Raw genomic sequence first — 12,693 nt, 5'->3', positions numbered from 1 at the left:
ATTTGATTAAAAGAATATTTATGAGAAATGAGAATATTTAGTTAAAAGTATCGTTCGCATATTCTCTTCATGTTAATTATAAATTTTTAAAACAGTGATTTTTTTTTTTTTCGATTACTAATTTTAGAGTGTGTGTGTTCGTCTGGTTGCTCAAGTGTTGGAATCCCACTGCTAGCATGGATATTTGTAATGTCTTTAGACGGTAGATAAATCTCAATGATCCTTCAGTCACAATTCCACTTACAAGAGGCTTCAATTCCCTAAAAGAAATCCATGTTTGTCCTCAAGAACAGAGTTTCCGGATTTACACCTTTAGCACTGAAAGTGCTAAAGAACAAGTTTGAGATCGTTCATGAGTATGATTCCCATAAAATAATAATAATAATAATAATAATAATAATAATAATAATAGGGGTTGGGTTCGAGACGACATTGAGATTGGTAAGTGAATTTAGTGCTCTTTCAAAATAGGTGATTTTTATCTGTTTTATTGAGTTTTCCTTTAGAAAATTGGTGAAAAATATTATTGTACATTTTCGTGTTTTTAGTATTTTTTATTAAGATATCGCAGTTTTAAATATAGTTTAAATTGGCCCTATAAACACACAAGAAAAAAACTAACGCAAAGAAAGCGCCGCTAAGTTGAGAATAAGAAGGTTTTCTCTCATATTGAAGATATTCAGGAGGTTATTGAAAAGGAATTAATCTTCGAATTAATCCGCGCGGTTAGCCTAGTAGCTATGCGCTTCGCAACCATATGCCTGGGGAAGGAGTGTCCTAGGTTCGATTCCCGTCGGTGACGTGACGAGCTGAAGGATCTTCCTCAGCCATAGCCAAGTTAGCCAGTCTTGGGCGTGGACAGCAGGATTTTTTTCACAAGTTTATTCTGGGGTTTTTCATCCTGCAAAGCAGGCAAACTGGCCTTGAGAACTCAACACTACAGGCCATAGGATACACCGGGGCATAAGGCTGACCACCTTATCCTGTAAACGGAGTGAGGTCCGATGATCAATGGACCCTCGACACCGCAAGGTAAAAGAGGGTATAAGGAAGATGAGATGAGATGAGATTAATCTTCGAAATAGCGAGCTACAAAAAGTCGAGCGGCGTTTGAATGAACATAGGAAGAAAAAGAAAATTAAGCAGCAGAATTAGAAACAACAAAGCACGGAATGAGGTAAGTTATAAGTAACGAAAATCAGGTAAATAACGTTGATTTTAAAAAGAAGGAACTTATTTGGTATGGTGACTCTATCATAAAACATACGGTTGATAAATTGGTTATAACTTAAAATTTTCCCGAAGCAAAAATTATAACATAACATGCAATTGAAAAACAGACAAGAAAAGTAAAGGAGATCGCAAGTATAGCAGGTACTAGCGACTTTGCTAGCGATAAGTTCAATATGAGAGGGATAGAAAAGACTGTTGGAAGAAGCGAGAGTTAAGAGTGAGAAAATGAAAACGTAAGTATATTATGTCCATATGAAACACAAATAATTACGAAGAAGGGCTATGATGACGAACGATTCGGTGCATAGGCTGTATAGAAAGAATGGATGCGAGTTTTGCGATGTGTGGAGTGAATTTGAGGGAAAATTGTACTTGTATAAGAGTGACCTTGGGCGACACCAGACTCCTACCAGGGGCGTCCCTTGGATGGCGGATGAGGGAAGCCCCAACGGGTTGCTCCGAATAAAGAATAAAGAGCCATGGAACAAAGAGTGTGGCAGAGGAATGGCAAGTCGGCCACACTAAAATGCCAAAAATTTCCATGGATTAAAATTGCCGGGTTTGCATCTCACACTACCGCGTACGGGGTAGCCGACGCGCCAATTCGAGCCTCACATAGTGCTGGTGAGAAATCTTCTATGTGGTCAGCAAAACGTGATAAGTATATAGCTACTGTAAATATCAGATCTCTATACAAAGCAGGAAAACTCCAAATTCTACAAGAGAATCTGAAAAGGATAAAGGTGAATATTATAGGAATCTCAGAAACTCACTGGACTGGAGAAGGATGCTTAAACATACCAGAGGGCAAATTATTCTATTCGGGAAAAATAGACAGTGCACATAGAGAAGGGGTTGCAATTCTAATAAAAACAAAATCTTAATTAAAGCATAACAGATATTAAGCCTATCTCATCCAGAATAATAGGAATTAGACTAAAAGCCAAAGAAAAAGAACTACACATAAAGGCTATTCAGATTTACGCACCGGACGCAAGTCACAATAAAGAAGACATCGAATTATTCTACAACGATCTCCAAAAGAAATAGATAATACTAACTCCAGAGACATCTTATTCATAATCGGAGATTTCAACGCTAAGATCGGAACTTCCAGAGAAGAGCTAAAGGATGTAATGGGGAAATTTGGAATTGGAACCGAAAATGAAAGGGGAGAAACTATGCTCAATTTCTGTAAAGAAAACAACCTCGTCATCTCAAACACAATGTTTTACCATAGACATAATTTTAAACCAGATAGAGAAATATGAAATTGTACAGATTATATGCTAATTAGAAATAAATAGAAAACCTCAATCAAAAAAGTAAGAACACTCAAACGCCTAGAGCTGGATACAGAATAGAATTGATGAGCTCCACACGGAAAAGTTAAAAAATAATCAAATAAGATTAGACTACATTAGGAAAATTGGAGAAATAAATAGGACTCAAACAGATGAAATCGAAAACCTTTGAAAAACGTTAATTAACTCGGCAAGGGAAAACCTTGGGAATTTATAAGAAACCCAATAATAAATGGATAACATCTGAAATTTTAGAAAAATGTGAAGAAAAAAAGAAAACCAAAAACGAAAATAAACAGACATACCTCAGAAGAAAACAAGAAGAAATACAAACAACTCAAAAACATTGATAAACTCTGCAGACAGGCTAAAGAAAACTGGCTAAATGAAAAAGTAGAAAAATGCAATGAGGCATATAAACACCATAACTCAAAAACATTACATAACGCAATTCAAGAAATTACAAAAAACTTTTCACCACTACCTCTAACAATGATCAACCATCAGAGCGAGGAAACAGGAAATCCGAATGCGATAAAAGCAATATGGATGGAACACTACCAAGGAACCTTTAATAATGAAAGCAATAACTACCTAATAACAAAGCCCCAAGACATGACGCCTTAATAATCCTTCCATCGGAAGTGGAGAATGCTCTAAAGCAAATGAAATCTGACAAAGCACCTATTGTAAAAATTACAAACCAACCAAACTCAGCCATGCTTACAAAATATTTACAACAGTATTACAGAACAGAATAAAGAGCACATATGAGATCATTCTTAGTGAAGAACAGGTAGGCTTCTAAAAGAATCGCTTTTGAATTTGAATCAGATCTTCGTAATAAAAGAACTAACAGAATTATATTGGGAATATAACAAAAATATCTACTACTGTTTTATAGATTTTAAACAGGCATTTGACTCAATAAACAGAGTAACTTTATTAAGAATATTAAAATAGAAACAAATCGATGAAGATACCCTAGACTTCTTAGAAAAATGTTATAGTCTCACAGAAGCAATAATTAAATTCAACAGTATAACTACAGATAAAATAAACGTCAGTAAAGGAGCCCAAGGATGTCACACATCCCCATACCTTTTTAACATCTACCTAGAGCATATGGTTAACGAAGCCTTGGAAGGAGAAAAAGGGGTCAACCTAAATGGTTATAAACTTAATAACATAAAATATGCAGATAACATTGTAATGATAGCGGACACAAAAGAAAAAATTGTCAACCTAATAACCAAACTAAACAATACGGCTAAAGAATACAGCATGACCATAAATACAGACAAAACAAAAACCTTGATAATTGGAAAAAACGAAGAAAAAGTAAACTTCTCCTTGAATGGATCAACAATTTTACCTTGAATGGTAAAACAATTCAACTATTTAGGAAAAGTAACAGTATTAAATGACCAGTATTAAACATAGAATATCGACTGCATCATCATCAAGTCTTTCCGTGCCTACTGGCACATAAGGCTGCAATGCTGGTTTTCCATCTGTCCCTGTCCCACGCAGCTGCTGTTGCTTCTACCCAAGTCGTCCATCTTACCTCCTTCTTTCGGATTCCATCATTCTTCTCCAAGTTAATTTTGGTCGACTTTTAGAGCGTCTTCCTTCTGGAGCCCAAATCAGTGCTACTTGGGGAATTCTGTTTATCCCCATGCGAAGAACATGCCTGGTCCATTTTCATCTTCTTAGGCGAATCTCTTCATCTATTGACTTGGAGAAGGATTTTCTTTAAAAGTTCCTCGTTAGTAATTGTATTTGGCCAGAAGATTTTTAAAATTCTTCTTAAACACTTGTTTTGAAAAATGTCCAATTTATTACTTTGTGCCTTGGTAAGTCTCCACGTTTCAGAGCTATATAGCAGTACTGCTCGCACAATAGATTTATATATATTAATTTTCACTTTAACTGTAATATTTGATGTTTTCCATAATTTGTTTATTAATGACCTGAAACAATTTGTGCTTTAGCAATTCTTTTTAAAATGTCTTCGTTAGTGCTGCCTTGCTTATTTATTACTGATCCAAGGTATGTAAAAGTATCAACATTTTCAATTGTTTCATTTTTTTAACTTAATTTCTTTATTTGATTTTTCATTTATTCGCATGACCTTGGTTTTCTTCTTGTTTACATGTAGACCCATAGTTTATGTACAGCGAGCAAAGTCATTAGTTTTTAGTAAGTCGTTTAACTTGGAGGATAGGAGCACTATGTCATCAGCAAAATCAAGGTCTTCCAGTGTGGATGTAAAGTCCCAAAGTATTCCTCTCTTTTGATGATTAATTGAGTTTTTCATAATCCAATCAATTAAAATTATAAATAATAGACCAGATAGCACACAACACTGCCTAACTGGAAGAAGATAAAGAAGTCTGTAAGTTTTCCATCTACTTCCACACAAGACTTGCTGCCATTATACATATTCTTAATAATGTTGCGAAATTTATAAGGTATTCTGTATTCTTCTAATATTTTCCAAAATTTCTCTCTATTTACTAAGTCGAATGCTTTACTGAAATCGATGAAGTTTAGGTAAAGTGGGGCTTGGAATTTTATACATTGTTCGATTATATTTCTAAGAGTGAATATTTGTTGGATGGTTCCGCAACCAATTCGAAAACCTTCCTGTTCTTCTCTTAGTAAATTTTCGATTTCCTTTTTTAATCTATTAATTAAAGTTTGGTAAAAACTTTTGCAGGAATTGAAAGCAAACTTATTCCTATCCAATTTTCACACTTGGTAAAATCCCCTTTTTTGAGGATTTTTATAATTACTGTTTCTTTCCCTTGTTCGGGAATCTTTTCTGTCTTCGTATTTCATTGTATAACCTTTGTAATTTGGTACTTTGTACTTTGTTAGGTTTTAGTGCCTTCAAGGCATCTTTGACTTCGTTCAACGAAATCTCTTCTTCGGAAATGTTCAAAGTGGGTATTATATTAGTTGTAATATTTTGTGGCTGTTGAGATCCTGTATCTACCTTTACATTCAAAGTTTTTTCAAAATAGTCTCTCCATCTTGCTTCGATTTTCGAGTCAATCGTCAATAACTTTCCTTGTTTGTAGCTAATGGAGGAAGGGATTGCTTTTGTTACCACTGATTTGTTTTATAATCTGATAAAGTTGTCTAATTTATTCATTTTCTGCAGCATGTTGCGGTTCTTTTGCTAATTCATCAATATTTTTTCTCTTGTCGACTCTTTTACGCTTTTATTTAGTTCATTATGGCAATTGCTATGTACCTTATATAATCGTTCTCAATTTGTATTGTTTATTAATGATTTAATCTTTTTTCTCTCTTTAATGATCTTCCAAGTTTCTGCAGTTAACCATTCTTTATTTTTCTTTTTTTCTTCGTTTACCAATTACATCTTCAGCAACTTCATTGTATGTATTCCTGAAGTTTTTCCAATATTCTTCTACTTTGTTGTTTTCTACTGTTACATCTTGATTTTCCTCTATTTCTAATATATTGAATCTGCTCTTTATCTCGAAAGCAAACTTTTCTCTTGTTTCTTTAATTTTGAATTTTTCAATATCAAATGCAGTTCTTGAACTTCTTTTCTTTCTTAATACACTTTGAAGTTTTAATTTCAACCTCGTCACTAACAAGAAGTGGTCAGAACCAACATCTGCACCACGTTTGACTCTCACATCAAGCATGGATCTTACGAATTTACTATTGATAGTAAAATGATCAATTTGGTTTCCAGTATTGCCGTCTGGTGAGATCCAAGTCAATTTACATATTTCTTTATGATTGAATTTACTTCCTCCAATGACAAAGTTGTTCATTTCACAAAAGAATACAAACATCATGTCATTTTCATTTCGGTTTCCACAAGCATCGAAACTAAGGATTTTTCTTCTCCAAATGACCTTGTACACACTTTTGCATTAAGATCGCCAATGAGTGTTATCATATCGTGTTTGGAAATAGAATTTATTACCTTTTGGAGTTGTTCAGAAAAGCATTATTTCTTCATCTGCATCATTAGTAGGTGCGTAAACCAGCACAACAGAAAGTTTGATAAATTTGGAATAGAACCTAGCTTTTATAATTCTCTCGTTTACTGGTTCCCATTCCATCAGACTTTTGGGTTCAATATTAGTGCAACTCGTTTTTCATGTTTCTGCTCTGATCCGGAGTACAGTATTGTCTTGTTGTCTTTAGTTATAAGTCTACCAAAACCAGTCCATCTGGGTTCACTGATGCCTAAAATGTCTAACTTGTAATTGTCCATTTCACTTGTTACCTGCCAGTTTTTCCTACCTGGTACAGTGTTCTGACATTCCATGATCCAATCTTTAAAATTTTTTTGTGGTTTCATAAGTGGATCTTTCAACAACAAGGGTTCCGAAAGGCTTTCCCCTTGATGTGTCACATACGTTATCCACATCAGACCAGGCTAAATAACCGTCTTCTGCGGTCTCGCAAGTCACATCTGTTGACAGAAGCATTTGTTCATCCAGATATGCAGTTTCCGTAATCAGATAATTTTTACAGGGAGGGGTGAGTAGTCCATCGCCCAACCCCAGAAGGGGAACCAGCTATACCCTCGGGGACTGGGTCTCCATTTATCGCCTCTTACGATACGCAGGAGCAGGGCCGACGCTAGGCTGGACGTCGCCCACCTGCAAAACTGAAATGGGTGTCCTTAAACAAATGGCAATTTATTTATTTATTTTTATTTTTGTCATAATCATGTGGAAAGAATTTTTTGTAAATTTGTAACTTTTTTCTAACTGTAAATTTGCAGCAATTATATTAACTTACCTAATTATTATTACTTAATTCGTTTACAAAAATTTAAAGACAGAATGAAACTTCATACTAACACTTTGAAACGTCGCCCATCTTGTAGTGGCTAGACGTGTAGTGGGAAGATTTCGCAAGAGTGGAAAGAATGTATGGTAATCCCATTGCATAAGGGTGGTGCAAAGACAGATGTATTCAACTATCACCCAATCAGTGTCTCAGGAGATGGTGAAGATTTTGGAAAAGTTGGTCAGGGCTCAATTCGAACTGAGATATGAGTTGACACTGAATCTCTACTTTGCAACGAATAGCATGGGTTTACTAAGAGACGGTCATGTCATTTAGCAACCTGCTCACATTCTATAATAATGTTACCATTGAACTAGACAAGGGAAATGGATACACCCTGATAGTTTTGGATTTTGCTAATGCTTTTAAAAGAATACAGCACGGAAAACTGTTGCATGAATTGGAGAATATGGGTTTGGATTATAAAATATATTAGCGTGGATTCGAGGAAGTCTGACTGACAGATATGAAAAAGTGGTACGGGGGATGTGAGTTTGTAAGTTTTAAGGTAACTGGTGGTGTACCACAAGGATCAGTCCTTGGTTAGTTATTGGTTAGTTAGATAGTTAGTTAATGAGATGTGTGGCAGATATGTGGTACTTGCAGAATGATTTCAATACGCTGGAATTGTTGGCATGGGAAAATAGATGTCAGTAAATGTAAAGTCATGCACTTTGGCCTGATTAGCTATCCAATGTCGTATTATATTGGTGGGATTATGCTAGACGAAAGTGATCAGGCTAGGGATCATGGAGTTTTAGTAGATAGGAACTGAAGTTCAGGAGCCTTGTAGCAAAGATTGCGAATACAACTTTAAAGATAATTGCAATGCTAAAACGAACTTTGACATGTAAAGATGTCATTTTGCCTCTTTAGAAGGCTCTGATACGACCTCACTTGGACTATTGTGGGCAGGTCTGGTCTTTTGGTTTCCGTTGTAATTCTGATACAGAGGAAAGAGCCCAAAACAGAGTACTAAAATGATATTTGGATTGTGAAATGCTGATTATGAAGACAGGTTGCGAATTTTTAGACTACAGACACTAACAATCAGGAGAAAGAGGGGATGATATGATTGAGACTTACAAACTTCTGAAAGGGTCATACAGGATTTCAGTTGATGGGATTTTTCATTTTATGGAGGGTTAGGTAAAGACAAGTGGGCATCCTTGGAAACTGAAAATGAATGCGGCTAAGAAGTGGGGGAAGATCTAGATTTTTCTCTCATTAAATGGTGCGTGTTTAAAATAGATTGCCATTGGATGTTGTGTGTGCAAGCACTGTGAATGAATTCAAGAACAAGTATGATAGCTGGTGCGTGTAGTATGTGGCCTTCCTCGATGAGTCCCTGACTCCCTGGAGGTCTCGCTTAATAGTTGTGGGACAACCAATATTAATATTAATACAGAATTATAATTAACTAGTTACGTACTGATTATGATAATGATGGCAGATTATGAACACTGAATAAATTACTCTTTCAATAGATATTTCTACCTTAACCTTCATGCTGTTTAAAGACATAAAAGAGAAAGTAAACCCCCATAGTTCTAGGTTTCCTCTGCTTATTTTACGTCTACTAATTCCGAAGTAATCAGGAGAGGATATTCTGCTGGGATCGGTGAAGAAACCTAATCGTGCATAAGCATATTTAGGGTTAATCACCAGCGTTGAGTCAGTGAACTCTCTGAAGGACATATAATTCTCTCGCTTTAAGTAGCTAAATGTTTGAGCAGTCTTCATTAATGTGAGGACAAGAAAGATCCTTAGCCAAAATTGTGTAGCGAATAAAAACTTTTATGCATGATTCAGAAATTCGATATTTCTATATCATATGGATAAGAGGGAGGAGACTAAAATAATTTTAAAATATACTGAAAACTATAATTGCTTAAAAATTAAAGAATTATTTTCCATGTAATTCAGAGCATATGAATCCGTTTTTTCTGCTGAAGTGCACTTATATAAATTCAAGCTCTGCAATATTATTTTAAAAAAATGTTTGCTTATGTACTGAGACATAATTTTAATGACTAATTTTTCCACTAAAACTTGTTCTGAATAGAATCAGAATTGAGATGACAAATTCTTTTGAATTTTCAGATCCTGAATATCTTTTCCCTAAATTTCATCCCCATAGCGAAATTGTTATTATTTTGAATCTTTGTGCAAACGTTTAGTAATAAAAATGGTTTCACTGAAGCTAAAATTAATTTTGCAGAACACTCCAGATAACATGACGTTCAAGTCTGAACGCCACGCCTGTTAAACAGCGTAATATCAAAACAATATAATTTTATAAGGTATGGATAATTTCATTCTTTTTCAAATAAATTTCAATGCCAATATGAAATTTAATAAGCATCTCGTGACAGAAACAGAGAAGTTGCTGTAGACTATTGCGTATACAAAATATTAGAATGATGGCATAATAAAAATTGTTGAGGGACAACTGGTTTTCGTCGGGCTCTTTAGAATTGTCGTTTCATTCATTAGATCCCTCGAAAATGTACACTTTTCTGCGATTGCGACTGCCATCTTCCCTAATTGGTATATTTCTTTTTCTTCGATTTGATTAAAAATGCAATGTCCAAAATAACGCACAATACATATAAGTTTTACCCTTCAACTGTGTGTTTACTTTTCCCTCGTTTTATGTGATCCTAATGATGTATACTTGAGTGGGGCAGTTTCTGGAGAGTGTAAGTTCTGTAATAATAGGGAAGAGAATACGTGGAATAATGTTACAGAACAAGAAAGAATTATTTTTATACGGCAAATTAAAATATTAATGCTGAGTTTCTTTATTTTACATTAATATTAATATTTAATTAATATGAAAATGCACAACAAATATTAATGTAGTGCATTAATATTTCATTAGAAAATACATTAATATCAATGTTTCCTTAATACGAATGAACGTTAATGTTAATAGTTCATTAGAAATACAGAAGCCTAATATGTTTTTAAATCTCTAAAAACTCCTAAAATTATTGACTCCAAAAAATAATTAAGAAACATTAACTAGAAATTAAAGTAAGGATTAAGATGATACTTAAGGATACTTATTTAAGGATGGTCCTTTTTCTCTGAGTATACATTTTTCCAATTCTTCATATTAAATATTCAAATAATTCGTGTTTTCTATGCCAGAATGCTAAACTTTACTATGTCAAATGCGGCTAACTACTTATATAGGCACCCCTCCCTCCCACTGCTCAACACATACACAACTAGAAATGTTTCCTGTCTGATGCTTTGGCGCTCCAGTTTTGATTGACATTAACCGCAGACCGTCACGTGGGGACCAGTACTTCTCTGATCTATTGTTTATATGATGTAAGTAACTCTCGCTAGTAAGTTATCCGAATAATTGAACTGAAGATCTTACCTCAGAAGTCGATGGATTCTGGTGTTCTTTATCATTGTTACGGTTATCCTGCTCTTGGACTTCTTTTCTTCTACTTCTTTGTCGATCTCATAACGGTACTTGCCATAACAAACACACATACACTTCTCTGAACGACGCCACCGTAACGTTCGGAGTATAAGTTTAACGTATAGTGCAAAGCAAGAGCGTCTATGTATCAAATGTCTGTGCTTCCCTGACGGCTACAAGGTCATTTCCCTTTAGAGTCAGGCTCGGCTCTACACTCATCATTCGTGGTTATCTCTTATTAATTTTAATTTGAAGCCCTTAAGAATTCTGACCTTAGCAAGACTTCCTTCGGTTATAATGATCATTGATTCTTCATTATTAAGTAACATAAGACAAAATAAAATTCTTATGTCCAATGAAGAATAACTAGTACACAACAAAATGAGACTGCAAACTAGGTCAGTGATAAAGGAGATTGTTGAGATAGTTATTTTCTCGTAATAATAATGTTAATAATAATAATAATAATAGTTGATGTTCGTAGAAAAGTTAAATTAACAAATAACAATTTCATTGAAAAACTATGTGTACGTATAAAATGTATTTTAATCGGTATGCAGATAAAAGTATTTTACTTCTAAAAATATTAATCAATTTTTAATTATTCCAGACTGATTTAAAAGTAACCCTGTAAAACCAGAATTTTTTCGCGATAATTCTCAAATGGGCATGCAAATTGACACTGCTATCTAACACTATAAATGAAACTTAAAGCGAACAAAGTGACGTCGCTAATTTGCATGTTTTTTTTCTTTTCTTTTTTTAAATATACAGAGTTACTTATGTTTCGTGTGAAAGTGTTGAGCGAATGCAGGATCGACTAACAGTGTCCTTCTGTATAATGTCGAACTGAAGAACACGGGTAGAAAAGCTTCCCCCCCCTCCTTTAAAGTATGGTTAAGTTACTTCTCAAAGACTCCATTGAATTTTATATAAATCAATTCTTCTATCTCCTTGTCTCCGCTTATTTTATTATTTTAATTATTTATTTTAATCCGCTAATGATAAGATCATGCGTACTTATTCGTTTAAAGATAATATTTTCACTAACACTTTGATAGGAGAAACAATAAAATCACATAGAATCGCTTTGGAGAATGAATGCCATTGGAGAAATAATTGATTTTGGATTTACATTTCCTATTTGAATAACCAAATAGGGGCTCGGATATTCTAAGCTATCTGACATCTGAACCGACAGAATAATTTATTGTGTTGTTTACGCGATTTAAACCTCGCACCTGGACAACCCCCCCCCTTTCTCCACTTAACATAGGAAAATGAATATGAGAATCCTTAACAGTATAGGGGTTCTCTCATTTTATTATTATTATTATTATTATTATTATTATTATTATTAGACAACTCCAGGGAGTCCAAAGACTCATCGAGGAAGGGTACCTGATCTACAACTCTGTCTCCGACACTCAATCCACCAACTGACCGCAACTACACCAACGCCATCTACCACCGACCACCACCACCACTAGTATTTCCAAAGACAATCACAAACATTCATGCCCACGGCGGAATTCGAACCCACAGCCTTTTAACTGGAGAGTAGATACGCTAACCACTCGGCCAGCCAGGCTGGACATTTTGATTCGTAATTATAATACCTGGTTCTGATCTCTTTCGTACACATTACATTATTAAATAAGATACTTTTCCTATACATATACATTACTTGGAAAGAAGTCAAGGAACACTACCATAGGCACGATCATGAGTCACGTGTTTCTATCAGATATACTCGTAAATTGGAGGAATATGATGCTCCCAAGTCAGTGCAACTGTGTCCAGGCGAAATCGCTGCGAAAAGAGGCATTGTGATAGTATGTTACACTGCAGGCCTATCTGTTTGAC

General features: G+C 34.7%; 1 protein-coding gene across 1 annotated transcript in view; it reads right to left on the bottom strand.

Moving 5' to 3' along the window:
• LOC150104309 (uncharacterized) overlaps positions 1 to 10,891 on the bottom strand; it is a 61,516-nt gene extending 50,625 nt beyond the window's left edge. The window contains exon 1 of the mRNA XM_090396911.1: positions 10,780 to 10,891. The gene's annotated coding sequence lies outside the window, so the exon portion shown is untranslated. The remainder of the gene's footprint in view (positions 1 to 10,779) is intronic.
• Positions 10,892 to 12,693: the final 1,802 nt, after the last annotated feature.

The sequence above is a fragment of the Typopeltis vanoorti genome, chromosome 8 (genome assembly GCF_054136105.1).
Source record: "Typopeltis vanoorti isolate ZY-2024b chromosome 8, IOZ_Tvanoo_1.0, whole genome shotgun sequence".
Classification (NCBI taxonomy): domain Eukaryota; kingdom Metazoa; phylum Arthropoda; class Arachnida; order Uropygi; family Thelyphonidae; genus Typopeltis; species Typopeltis vanoorti.
Note: the sequence above shows the minus strand (reverse complement) of the source record. Positions and strands in the feature narration are given on the sequence as shown.